The sequence below is a fragment of the Adiantum capillus-veneris genome, chromosome 5, assembly GCF_014529385.1.
Source record: "Adiantum capillus-veneris isolate H3 chromosome 5, ASM1452938v2, whole genome shotgun sequence".
Taxonomy (NCBI): domain Eukaryota; kingdom Viridiplantae; phylum Streptophyta; class Polypodiopsida; order Polypodiales; family Pteridaceae; genus Adiantum; species Adiantum capillus-veneris.
Window position 1 is genome coordinate 10,524,453 of NC_140935.1, and position 14,634 is coordinate 10,539,086.

Sequence of the window (14,634 nt, forward strand, 5' to 3'; positions counted from 1 at the left end):
AAATATTTTTGATAGACCAGGGGTGTGCAGAAAACTTTGAGATCTTTCTGGTGATTCAAGTGAGATCATGAGTCCGTATCAAAAGCCACAACTGTTGATGATGGATTTTATTGACCTTCTCTCAACAAAAGGAGAATGGATCTTAGATCTTTTTGCAGGAACAAGTACTACTCAATATTAAAATTTATACATTGATGATATTTGTTTTGATAAAGGTATGTCATATTTTGTATATTTGTTGATATAAGGACCAACTCCAGTGAGTGCTTTGAAGAAAGGACGAAATGTTGTTGCCGTTGAGATGGATCCTTTACAAGTAAGATTCATCCAAAAACATGTTACGGCACTCAAGGAGTTGCCAGATGAATTTCAAGAAGCTGGTATGAAAAACATGGCCACACATCCAAGGGTTGTGGATGCATCAGGCGACGAACCACAACCTCCCTTTGGACCAGATGAAGGAATGCAGTTTGTTGATGTAGAACCTTATGAGGAGCCAAATGTGGTGGATACAGGAGATGGGAGCGGTCATGGTGATGGTGGTGAAGATGATTCTCCTCCAACTAATCATGAAGAGGATGAGGAGGACAGAGAGGAAGAAGAAGAGTTTCCCAACTAATCCATAGATCTTTGGGCTTAGTTTAGTATTAAGACCAAGTTTTGGATTTTTTTGTTGTGAAGAATTGGCAAATAGATTGCCCATGTTTATTGTAATGGTTTCTCTTAACTTTTAGAAAAACTTTAGTTTTTGTGCAAGTTTAAATATGTCTTGCATTCAAAATTCATTTTAATGCAACACATATTTAAACTTTGTTTATGAAGATTTGTTTCAAAAGTAGAGATAATCTTGCTAGTTACCTTTTTTAAAAATTAGATGCAAACTTTGTTGGAATTAGGGTTGCAGAGAAACGCACACAACTTGGAGAAGACGAAGGAAGCTCAAGGCACACAATAGAGAGTGTGTTACTTAGTGTGCAATGGAAAGATAGATAGCCCTAGAGTGATGGGCGTATATAAAATGCTCGGGGGAAAAAACCTCCTAAAGAGGGAAAAAATGCTCCGGTGGTCCTAGCGTGTTCACACACATCACTACCACATGTATATGGTAACAAATCCCCCCTGGAGTGATGTGGTGAATGAGAGCTGGCACATGAGTAAAGGGAAGTGCCATGCCCTAAGGACATGATCAGTCCAAAAAGGGGAGTAAGCCCAAAGATTTGCGGAAAGCTTCAAGCTTCTCATGAGACAATGCCTTTATGAAAAGATCTGCAAGGTTGTCCTGTGTTGGCACATAAGCCAAGCCGATCTTGCCTGCTGAGAGCCTCTCCCTGACATAGTGGTAATGCACCTCAATGTGCTTTGTGCGAGCATGAAAAATTCAGTTTCTTGCAACTGCTAATGTGCTCGGACTGTCAGTGTAGATAGTGTTGGTAGTGTGCCTCACAACTCAAAGTGGCCACAATAGGTTGCTTCTTGCTCAACCATGATATACATGAACTGCCAAGCATGAAACAAAAACCACTTGTGGACACTCGTGTATCAAAACAACCAGCCCAATCTGAGTCCAAAAAAGCATGTAAGTCTGGCGGCAATGATCCCCCCTTGGGATAAAACAAGCCAAGATGTAAAGTGCCACTAAGGTAGCAGAAAATCCTCTTGACAGCCTGCCAATGCTTAGACCCTGGGATATGCATAAATTTGTTGACCTGTGAGACTGCAAATTGAATATTTGGCCTCGTGTTGCATACATAAATGAGGCATCCAACAACAGTTTGGTAAAGAGTGACATCAGCTGGATCACCAGCATCATGTAGACTCAACTTCAAACCTGTTTCCATGGGAGTGGCAATAGGTTTGCAATCCTCGAGTCCAAACTTACATAGTAATGTCTCTATGTAACTTTCTGACACAAGGCAATACCACCATTACGCTGCTTAAACTATATACCCAAGTAATGATGCAACAACCCCAAATATTTCATCTTGAAAGTAGAATTCAAATCAGCTTTAAATTCAGCAATATGTCTCTCATTTGGTCCAGTGATCAGCAAATCATCTACATAAAGAACCACAATGAGAAGTACATCACCTTCAAGCTTTACATACAATGTGCTTTCTGTTGGACTGTTACGAAAGCCTCGTTTGACCAAATGAGTGTCAACTTTCTCATACCAAGCACAAGAGATTGCTTCAACCCATACAAAGATTTCTTACATCTCCACACTTTGTTCTCTTGTCCTTTTATGAAAAAACCGTGAGGCTGCGTTACATATACTTCCTCAAATATGTCACTATTCAAGAAAGCAGTAACAATGTCTGATTGCTGTACATCCCAACAAAAATGAGCTGCCGATGCACATAGAAAACGCACAGTAGTCATACGACAAGTGGGAGCAAAAGTCTCTTCATAATCTATGCCTTTTTGCTGTGCATAACCCTTTGCAACAAGTCGAGCCTTATGGCGATCGATCTCACCATTCGGATTGTATTTCAACTTGTAAACCCACTTCATACCAGTGGCCTTTTTTCTAGGAGGCAAATCACATAAAGTCCATGTGTCATTTTCTATAAGTGCATCATATTCTAATTTCATGGCAGCCATCCAATTTTTTGAACTTTGTGCTTCATCAAAAGACAGAGGCTCCTCAACATCATGTAAGCTAGACACAGCCAAAGCATAACAATCTGATGCATACGATGCATGGCGAGAGCCTGAACGAGTACGACTAGACAAAGGTGCATCCAATTTACTGTCACGCAAAGTGTGCACTAGCCATTTTGGCATACCTCTAGCGTACTCATTTTCAGCCCTTTCGTCATCAAGTACATCATGTACATCTGCATCAGCAATAGGCTGATCTGTAACATTTTCAGAAACCCCCATAGGCTGTACGTTTGCCTCATTGGAACTTACATTCCTATTTCCACCACTGAAAAGAGGCAACAAGTGTCATAAATGTCCTGTGAGCTTACATTACTGTCTCTAGTACATGACAACAAGGGTTGAACAGAATCTTCCACAAACACTACATCCCGTGAAACTAGAATACGCTTTTTTTGCGGATGATACAACTTGTAACCTTTGCTTTCAGCACTATAACCAACAAAAATACATTTGACAGCCTTATCATCCAATTTTCTGCGCTGCGTTTGTGGCACCAAAGCATATGCCAAACAGCCAAAAACACGCATGTGCTCAATAGAAGGCTTTCTATCATGCCATGTGTCATATGGAGTAATAGACTGCAAAGCTTTCGTAGGACACCTGTTAAGTACATAAGTGGCACACATGATGGCCTCAAGCCAAAAAGAATGCGGCAAAGCTTGACTTTTTACCATACATCGTGCCATTTCCGGCAGTGACCACTTTTTCCTCTCAGCAACACCATTTTGCTGAGGTGTATAAGGCACTGTACATTGGTGTTTTATCCCACGACTAGCCAAAAATACATTAAATTCATGAGACATATACTCCCCCCCTCGATCGGAACGGAGGGTTCCCATAGTACATTTCAAGACATTTTCAGCCATATCCAGAAATTATTTGAAGCACATAAAAACTTCGGACTTTGCTTTAAGCGGAAATACCCATGCATGCCTGGAGTAATCATCAATGAAAGTCATGAAGTACAGGTAATTGCCCAAGGACGGAGTTTGCATGGGCCCACAAACATCACTATGCACAAGTTGCAACCTGCATGTGGCCCTAACTGAACCATCCTTTGGAAACTTAGAACGCTGCATTTTACCTAGAATACAGCCTTCACAAACATGTTTGACAGGTGCTTCAAGAGGCGGCAAAGAAGCAACCATATCAGATTTCTGCAAACGCAGCAAACTGGAAAAATTCAGATGACCAAAATGTGCATGCCAAAGTTTTGCATCTGAAATAGCCCTTGAATCTGCAACAGCAGTTGCAAAATTTTGTCCACACTTGTCATACAAAGTGAGCTTATACAGCCCAGGGCACAAAAGCCCAGATGCAACAATTTCATCACCATAACGGAGATCATGAACTGTACATGTGTCATCCACAAATTTGACTACAAGTCCAAGTCTAGCAAGTGCGGATACAGACAAGAGATTCTTCTTGATCCCAGGTACATAAAGTGCATCAACAAGTGTGAAGGAGCTGCCATTAGCAGCAGTGAGCACAATCTTTCCAACTCCCTGAACTGGATAAGAGGTGTTGTTGGCACAAGTGAATGAATTCCTATGAGGGACAGACTCGAGAGAGGTAAACAATTCACGATGTGAGGTAATGTGCTTTGTAGCACCACTGTCGAAATACCACACATGTGAATCTGCAGCAACTGACAAGCATGCATCATGGACAACAGGATTGTAAGTGCACTCTGTGCTAAAAGCCCATTCTGCATCAACATCAGCATTACAGTCTCCTTTCACAGAAGACTCAACAATGGCTGCATTTGTAGTGGAACCAGCATTTGCAGTGGAACCACCCTCTTTCTTCTTAGCCTCTTTGGCCTTCAACTTAGGACATGACTTGATCAAGTGATTATTACCTTTACAATAATGGCAACGCATCTTCTTTTTGCCCTTGTCACCAAAATTTCAGACGAATTGCTGCCAGCAGAAGCATTAGGAACATAATTTTTGCCACTCGCAGCAGAACCATAAGAAGTGGCTGCATTGTTGTTACCACCCTTTCTTTGAGAAGCAACAAAAGCCTGTTCAACTGCACGCTGCCTAGTCTTGGTTGTTCTGGAAAGTGACTCTTGCAACGACAATCTGCATAATGCATCAAACTTGACAACTTCAGGATTTCCTTGGGTCATAAGTCTCCAAGTACTAGCAAAAGTCTGGTAAGAATCTAGTTAGGCATCAAGAACAATCTACACAAGGGAAATGTCTGAAATGACTTCACTTGCAGAAATAAGTTGCTCATTGATATCCTTGACACCAGCAAGAAAAGTGTGCATATCATCTTCCTCATGCATAATCTTTGATTCCAGCTCTTTACACAACAAAGCAATTTTAGCCTCATTGCGGCTTGCATAAAGACCAGCCAAAATATCCCAAGCCTGTTTTGTAGATTTTGTTGAACGGATGTGAGAAACAATGGTGTGCTTCACAAAAAACGCAATCAATGCATGAGCCTACGCATGCTTTACATCCCAACGAGATTGTTCTGCCGTAGGCAAAAAAAATCTAATAGAAGCAATCCTTGCAGCAAGAACTGCAACATCCTCAACATCGCCTACATCCTCAGAACCAGGACGTACATCAGTGCCCTGCACAATATTCAAGACGCCCTTTGACACAAGAACACGTTGCATCATGTAGGCCCACATAGGAGAATTGCCCCATCCAACCTGTCCTCAGCAGCAAACATCTTGAACACATCTGTGTTGTTATCAGCCATGATAAATGCTGCACCTGATGTGAAAACTGCCCGAAAATAGGAGAAACGGAGCGGGAACAACACGTGCTATATAGCACAAACCGTAGAAGACTGTAAGGCACATGTTATGCAGAAATCGGCACTGACAGAAATTCTACACAAAATGATGAAATTGCTTGTACAGACCTACTTGTAGTGGAAACGGAGGCCGAAATGAGCCCGAATAAAAAATCTGAGCAGATCTAACTCTATGACCTTTCCCAAAATATTTGCCGACCTGCGAACGCTTGCCAAACCTCACTGTAATCGGAGAAAGTGAGCAGGTGTGCGCTCCTTGCCGCACTGTCGAAGCAAGGGACTTACCGATACACCGTGTGCGAGCCACAAATGGCTCCAAGCACACAACAAGACTAATCTAGCAAGCTCAAGAGAGCAAAGGGTGTGTCACTCACCGCTCTACGCTCGCCTTCGTGGTGGATTCCTCGCCACGATGAAGAAGAAGCTGCAGTCATGCCACGCTCAATCGCTTCGCCGCCGTCGTGCCTTCGTAATGCTCGATCGCACACACACTTGATAGCGGGAAAAATAGCAGTGCAATCAGGTGGCCTCTGTACTCGTGCACACTCCACAAACCACACCTTATGCAAACAAGCAAAGAACAAAACAAAGGGGGCACCACCCTAAATTAAGAGGTTTAGGGACCTCACACATAGTGCACATAGGCAAGTGAGACTTCTGGCATTATGATGGCATCAAAACATATGGCAAAACACATAGAAACGAAGCTTAGGGACCTTATGTAGCATATATATACACAAGACATCAGCTTAACAATACAACGGCATCTGATCATACATAACAAGGATATAGAGAAGCAAGCCAAGGATGGCATAATCCCTTGTCAAAAACAATCAACCCAGCAAGTAGGTATGATCCTACTAGCAACACATCAATACCTTAGAGAATGATGGCGAGGATGGTGGCCATGGAGCATGAGAGAAGACTCCTTATTTAGGTTTTAGGGCTAGTAATGTAGCATACTAGAGGGAGAGAGAGAGAGGGAGAGAGAGTAGAGCTCCATCCATAGCTCCTCGTTGTGAGCAATGTCTTCATAGCTTCATTGCTTGGTGAAGGGGGTGAAGTGTTGGTTTTGAGTGAGAGAAGGCCTCCTTATATAGGTTTCTGAGAGGGTTTAGGATTAGGGATAAACATGCTTAAATCAGCTGATTGGGGTTACTTTTTGCTTAGGGTGGTCAACAGATTGAGGTCACCTGATATGTCACCATCAAGATATTCTCTAGAGTGATGTGAGAGGGGAGGGTAAATGCTGATTTTTCTGATTGTGACACATGGGGATAAGGCCTTGACCAACATTTAAGAGCAGATAAGGTGGCTGTTGAAACTGGAGGTTCTGCACATGTCAGGGGGGGACCTGCGGGGGGGAGGTGGCAGCTGGGTCCTCCTGAATATTAAATTCTCAAAAAATCCTCAACCATGGCTTCTTTTGACATGTGTTCTTTGAAAAAATCAGCATGTCTCTTTTCAACTCAAAAGTCTTTATCCCTGTTGACTCACCTTTACCATAAGATTTTCTCCTTTTCTCCTCCTGTAACTGCATTGTTGATGCCCAATCACTGCTTCTAGTAACAGTGAACTGTTACCTACCAAATACTTATGGTGCAGTAAAAAATATTTACCATGGGTAAAACAAGTTACTGTAGGTAAAAAGTGATTTGTATTTACCATGTAGGTGAAAAATATTTACTGTAGGTAAAAAATATTTACTGTGGTAAATTTTTTTTACTGTCGATAAAAAAGTGAAAACGGAGTATGCTGTGCTGTGAGTCCACACGAACATCCTCGTGTAAATTTCACTAGAAATTCACACCTAGAATGGGCTATTCTGTAAGATATAGGTTTTAGGCATGCATAAGAGCTCGTTCTCACGTATCTTCTGTCCATGGCACTTTTTACTCTTTGGTGCTTGTGAAGGAGATTTTTCTTCTCTTTCGAGATCCCTTGGACTAGAGTATCCTCATCTCCCCAACAACTGACTGTGCCTTTATTGCATCTTCAGAAGGGGTCCTAAAAACCATGCATCATATAGCCCTCCCCTTAAGCTAGAGGTATTTGATGCCTCTAGCTGTAGGTTGTGATACAATAGGGTTCTCTTGAATACTTACCTACCTGGTACCAATTGAATTTGCCATGTGACTGCTTTATTGGTTGATGTACCCTGTTTAGTCCTTTCTGATGAATAATTGTATCCATCCATGACTAACAACTGGTCTCCTAGATCCTTGAAAGCCATACCCCATCCATTGTCAATATCCGCTTTCACTGGTAGCATTCTCTTTTTTTCCTCTTCTTTTTTTTTTGAAACGACTATGTACATGATTGTTACCTTAGTCGGAGCTCGAATATGATGAGCTCCCCTCTGAACCATCCTTAGCATTGATTTCACCAGCATATTGCTGTGAAAGACGACATTGGTAGGCCTTCAATCGCCAACCATTTACCTGGGTCTGATGTACCTTACCATCTAGGTCACCTAGTTGGTAACTACCATTTGAGAACCTCTGTATCACTACAAAAGGGCCTTCCCACTTAAGCAAGAACTTACCATCCTTCCTGCGATCAAAGCGATTGTCGTATCTGAGCACTAAAGAACCTTCCTTGATACCTTTCTTGACAAGGTTGCGATTGAACTTCTTTCGTTTCTTCTCTGCCTGGGCTACATAGTACTTCACTGTTGACTGTCGATCTAGCCCTAACCTCTCCAAATCGATGATTCTTCCTTCCACCTGCTTCTCTTGACTATCCTCTTGATGTGCTTTTAGAACTCGGAGGCTCGCTAGCTCCACTTCTATAGGCAATAGTGCCTCTTGCCCGTAAACCAAGTGAAAAGGTGTATACCCCAAGGATGTTTTAAAGGATGTTCTGTAGGCCCAAAGTGCTCCATCTAGGTGTTTGTCCCATGCCTTAGGATGTAAATGCACTTGCTTAGTGATGAATTTACATATAAGACCATTTACCTTTTCCACAAGACCATTGCACTGAGGGTAGTATGGTGTAGAGTGCCTGCGCTTGATTTTTAACTTGCTCATCAATTGCCCGACTAAATAAGCTCGAAATCCCGGTCCCCTATCCGAGAGAATCTCCAAAGGTGTGCCAAAACGGCAACAAAGGCATTCAAAAATGAAATCACTCACGTCCTTGGCTGTGATGCGCTTTGTGGGACGAGCTTCTGCCCATCTGGTCATGTACTCCACCCCCATAATGATGTATTCCTTCCCTGATTGAGTGCAAGGTAGTGGCCCTATTGCATCTATCCCCCATTTTTCAAATGGCCCATAGGTTTTGATTGGATGTTGATTTTCATGGGTAAGACGCCTTGGTCCAGCTTTTTGGCAAACCTCACATGTGCAGCACCAATGTTGTACATCTTGATGGAGGCTTGGCCACGTGAACCGTGCTTGTAAAATCTTTCTGCTAGTAATCTCTTGTGCAAAGTGGCCACCACACACACCTTCATGACAACTAAACAAAATATCCTTTATCTCTTGGGATGCAGGAACTCTCCTTAAGACAGCATCTTTCCCTCTACAATACAAGTCCTCATTCACTAAGCTATAGCTGGTAGCCTTTTTTGCCAACCACCTACGTTCACTTTTACTCATACCAGAGGGTGCTTCACAATGCTCAAGAAAGTAAAGTAAATCATGCAGCTCCTCCTTTCCCTGGTATAAAGGACTTTTCACAAGGATAGCACCTACTATGAGAGTTTGTAGTTCTTCACCTGCTAAGGCATCTGCTTCTCGATTTTGATCTCTAGGTACAAAGTGCACTCGAACTTCTTTTAAACCCTTCAACAAGGCCTTTGCTTCCCTCATCTTAACAGACAATTTGTCATTTTTACAGTCCCATACACCAACCATTTGCTTAACAATCAACATGGAGTCACCAAAAACATTTAGCTTTGTGATGCCCTGAGGAAGACAACACTGCAACCCTAAAACAAGGGCATGGTACTCTGCCTCATTGTTAGAATGAACCTCTTTTAGATGAAACCCTTTTGCAAAGATCTTCTCCTTCTCTGGACCTAATATTACTATGCCTAATGATGCCTTGTCTTTGGTCCTCTTGTAAGCCCCATCAAAATACAGACTGTGTGTTCCCAGTAGAACTTCAGGCTCCGGGATAGGCGGTACCTTACTAGGTTCCTCTTTCTTGGCCTTCTCATAACACCTTTGTGTGAGGACATCTGCCAAACAAGCACGGGTGGAATCCTCTACTTGTAGTGTGTAGTCAAACTCTTGAAGCTGCACCACCCACTTTGCTATTCTTTGAGACAATTCCATGTGTTGTAGGGCATATGGAAAACCTCCTCAGTTGTGATCACCACAAATTGTTTCGGAAGTAAGTAAGCCCGAAACTTCTCCACTGCAAACTTAAGAGCTAGCACCAATTTCTCAGTTGCACTGAAACCCTTTTCAGCAGCTGTCATCACTCTACTAGAGAAGTAGACTGGTCTCATGAGAGATGTCTTTGGGTCTTTTTGCATCAAGACAGCTCCTAGAGCTTCTGGGCCTACACTAGGATTTACATAGAATAATTCACCCCATGTGGGTTGTAGGACGACAGGCAATGAGCTCAAAATGGTTTTAACTTCTTGAAAGCACCTTTCACCCTCCTCACTCCATGTCAATGTACTGTGTTTAGTGAGCTGCTGCAAAGGATAGATTGCCTGAGAAAGGAGATGTATGAATCGTCCCATGTAGCGAACCTTTTGAATGAAGGAGACTAGTTGCTTCACGTTTGAAGGAGTAGGTAAAGCTAACAATGTCTTTACCTTTTCAGGGTCAGCCTCAATACCATCTTGAGACACAACATGGCCTAGTAGAGTGACCTTGCTCTCATCTATGTGGCACTTGTCTTTATTCAATTGCCCACCCAATTGGGCCAGACGGGTGAAACCTTCATCAACCTTGGACAGATGTACTTCCCTAGAGCTGTAAATGCAAAAATCATCAATGAAGACTCGAATGGACTTACCAAAGTAAGGTTGAAACACCAAGTTCATAAACCTCTGGAAAGTAGCTGGGACATTAGTTAAACCAAAAGGCAAAACTCTATAAGCAAAACACCCCCAAGGTGTTATGAAGGTAGTCTTTCTTTGGTCTTCATCTGCAATTCTGATTTGGAAGTAGCCTGAGTACCCATCACACACTGTGTACCTTTCATGACCAACCACTTCATTTAGTATTTCATCTTGAAAAGGCAAAGGAAAATGGTCCCTTTTTGTGGCTGCGTTTAGAGGCTTGTAATCCACACATACCCTCCACTTCCCATTTTTCTTTGGTGCTACCACAACTGGAGACACTTACTCAGAATCTTCCACTGGGTACATAAATCCTGCCTTGAGTAATCTTTTTACTTCTTTTAAGAGTGCATCTTGTTGCACTAGCCCTAATCTCCTTAGCCTTTGCACCACTGGTTTGGCACCTTCCTTTAATTGGATATGGTATTGGGTTACCGGCACTCCTTTAATGTGCTCGTAATCAGTTATAAAGAGGCCAGCATGCTTCTTTAGTACCTGCAAATAGGGTTCTCTCTCTTCTTCTAGTAGGTCCTTAGCTAGCATCTCCTCTAAGCCTGTGGCTTCTTCCTTGTTTAGAGAGTCTTGACCACCTTCTCCTTCTGGGTTTCGCAGTATTATACCCATGACTTCCAAAGAGCTAGCATCCTCCTCAGACGACTCATCCTCAGATGAAGAGCAGCTGCTTGTGCTCCATTCATCCATAGAAGTCTCCATCTCTAGGTCTTGTTGTCTACCCTGCTTCATGTCATACACAATTTTTTGTTGCTTGCCACCTACCTTATGATTTGGTCGCAGCTCAAGGGAACCTGTCTCCCAATCTTGCCTAGCTTTCATAGCCATAAGCCAAGGTCTTCCAAGGATTAGCGGATATCCCTCCCCCTTAGTTGGGATCACATAAGCATCAATTGAGATTGCCACACCAAAAGCTGAAACCTTCACTCCATTAACCTTTCCCACACAAGCCACCCTTACATTATTTGCCATCTTAGCTTGTAAGGAAGTTTGCTCGTTTACTTCCAAACCCAACCTGTGCATTAATTTCTCTGTCATAACACAAATCTCGGCTCCACCATCTACGTACACATTGGAGACTCGCTGACTCTTAATCTCTGCATCAATGACTGGCACGATATCCTTCATGCCTCTTGCACTAATAGACCCAACTGACTTTGCCTTAGCCCTCCTGGTGCTGACCATCTTAGACCAGGTTCTATGCATCTTTGGGGAAAGGTGGAGGAGTTGCTGCCATGAAATCTTTGGTCCTTGCTTACTCACATCTGCTACCGGGTCGTAAGGTATGGATCCTACCCCAAGTGGAAAGTCTTAAACTCCTATGTGCCTCCTTGACCTACTCTTCCTTTTCTTGTCTCCTATCACTTGGGAGGAACCCTCATTCCCTTTATCCGGCTGTGAAGCTTCCATTTCATCAGTTCTTTGTCTCCTAACTCTCTTTATTGGCATGGCAACAGGTTCCTCCATTTTTTCTTTCCCTTTATCCTTACCATTGTCAAGACTTATGACAGAGACAGCCCTGTCCTCCCCTCCCGATGGTAGTGGAGGGATCTCTACTGGTGCTTGTGGTGGTGGAGGAGGGGGTCTCAATATTTGGATTGGTGGAGCCACGTGTGCATTTTGTCCATTTAGTGGCCTAGCTCGAGGAGGAGTGACTTGCTGGCGAGGAGGCCGTCTTTGATTACCATTTCCTTGATAGCGTCGTGGATGGGGGCAATAATACATGCCGTGACCTACCTCTCCACAGTTGTAGCAAATGTACTCACGTGCTTGCCTTTGTCCTTCTTGTCTATTTCGTTCATTTCCTGGCTGGGGAGCCCTTACACCTTGAACCAGATTGATGGACAGGCTCTCTAGTTGATTGGTGATTTGTTGAAGTAATTCTTGTTGAGAGGACTCTTGGTCTGTTGCTCCTGTCCCTGCTACTACCCTTGCCGTAGGTTGAGCTAGCGGTGGAGGCTCCATTCCCCCTTGTAGTTGAGCTTGGAATTTTAACTTCCTATCCTTCTCCCTTGCATAAGTCATAGCTTTATCAAAGGTAACTGGGAATTTACCTTTTACCTTTTCTAGAAGGATGGGGTAAACCCCTGCCAGGAAACAGTCCTTCTTTAGGCATTCTGGCGCCCTTTCTCCTTCACCTAGTGATGCACACCATTTCTCCCACAAGTTGGAAAACTTTCCTTCATAGCTTCTATAGTCATTGGGTGATGTTTGGCGTAGCTCTAAGAGCTGTCTCCATATCTCCTCTGGAGGCTCATGGCGGCGGAATTCTTCGATGAAGGCCATCTTTAAGGACTCCCAGTCTCTTTTTTCTTCAGGTGCCAAAGTTTGATACCATAATTTTGCACCTTCCCTCAAGACCAAAGGAAAGGCCCTTAACTTAGTAGCTTCGTCATCCCTTCCGGATACCAGAAAGGCCATTTCCAAATTATCCAAAAAGTCTGGAGCAACCTCCCCAGGCTTACCTTAAAAATTAGGGAAGGCCATAAGTGAGAGAGTAAACAATTACACAAACAGCTCCAATTTATTTTAAAATAGAGTATGGTAATTACAATTTGGAGCTTTAGCACAACTTAGCTCAAAATAGGATGAAGATCGACACATCAAAGGAATGGTAATAGTCTAGTAAGGGTAGAATGACAGGATGAGGAGAGCGCAAGATTTCCCCAAGTCTCTCGGCTCCAAACAACAGGGCTATTCTTTGCTGATAAAAGATTTTTCTATCAATACAAATATTCACACGGATATGATGCACACAATGGAAAGGAAACATGCGGGGATCATCATTCTCATTATTGGCATCCATACTTACACACAAGAGCCTAGCTTAGTTGCACCACCTTGGGACCAATGAGCCTGATCAGCCAGAGAAGGTCAGCACCTCGGATCACTTCGACTCTTCCTGATGCATCTGTGAAGACGTAAGGCGTGATGGCAACACTTTGTACAATGCTGAGCCTTTTAGCAAGCAACAATTGGATGCTATTACCATAATCAGCATAACGAATGAAAGTGACACCATTAATGTGCAGCACATCATCAACTAAGATAGTTTCCTTAGATTGAGATAACTTCTTGAAAATTAGCAGCAAAGGTAGGGCAGGGAGGCTTTTCACCCGGTCTCCAAAGCACTTTGGACAATATCCAAAGTGATCTTCACGCGGACAGGAGGTTGGCTTGGGATTGGTGGTGTCTGGATTCACAAAGTGCACTGGGAGCACTCGCAGACGGGCGGCAATCTTGTAGGCAAGCCTTAGCCTCTTTGCTTCAGGAGGATTTAGGGGTGAGAGTCGTGGTTGCAAGTTGGAGGTTGAAGTTGATTGCTCACTAGCCTTTTTCTTGCCTGTAGTGGTCATGTAATCCCTTATTAATGAGATTAAGCCAAATGTTACCTTACGCTTGAGCAAGCGCTGCGGCCTTGGGCCACTTAGGTGTAGAGGTGATCTTCCTCCTCTTAGTCGGCTCATCAGGAAAGAGAGGTCTGGTGATGCTTTCTCTTCCCTTAATGCGTGTCACAGTACCTTCGTGTATGTTGATGTAGAATATTTCAAGCTCGTGTGGGTTGGAGGTTTTTGGAGCACTCATAGGTTGAGAGGAGAGGTATATCAAGCTCTTCTTCTCACTCTCCTTCGTTGGCGACGATCACGAACAAGGCATGTAGAAGAACTTACTTCTTGAATTTCAATGATACTGCAACCTGGTAACAAGACCTCGATGAAAGCTTTTAAGGCCTCTAAAGCCTTCTCCTCTTCTGTTCTCCAATTTGCAAACTCCTCACACCATTCATCCATATTGTAGATTGCACATCTTCATTGCTTGTGGACTGAAGGTCTGTGTAGCCCTCCTCAGTGGGGGCACCAAAATGATAGCGAGAAAAAGAGCAGTGCAATCAGGTGGCCTCTGTACTTGTGTACACTCCACAAACCACGCCTCATGCAAACAAGCAAAGAACAAAACAAAGGGGGCACCACCCTAAATTAAGAGGTTTAGGGACCTCACACATAGTGCACATAGGCAAGTGAGACTGCTGGCATTATGATGGTATCAAAACATATGGCAAAACACATAGAAACGAAGCTTAGGGACCTTATGTAGCATATATATACACAAGACATCAGCTTAACAATACAACGGCATCTGATCATACATAACAAGGA